The sequence below is a fragment of the Tarenaya hassleriana genome, unplaced genomic scaffold (genome assembly GCF_000463585.1).
Source record: "Tarenaya hassleriana unplaced genomic scaffold, ASM46358v1 Cleome18, whole genome shotgun sequence".
In the NCBI taxonomy this organism is placed as follows: Eukaryota; Viridiplantae; Streptophyta; class Magnoliopsida; order Brassicales; family Cleomaceae; genus Tarenaya; species Tarenaya hassleriana.
The window spans coordinates 876,243-876,443 of NW_010965216.1; positions in this window are offsets into that span (position 1 = coordinate 876,243).

Below are 201 nucleotides of genomic sequence, written 5' to 3' on the forward strand. Positions count from 1 at the left end.
CGAAATAAAAAGCCGAAAACAATCTGAACCAAAACTTGACAACCGGACAACTTTCTGTACTGACTCTGTCCGAGTCAAAACTGGCTCGGTCCGAGTCAGAAGCCGAAAACAATCTGAACCAAAACTTGACAACCGGACAACTTTCTGTACTGACTCTGTCCGAGTCAAAACTGGCTCGGTCCGAGTCAGAAGTCTGTAAGG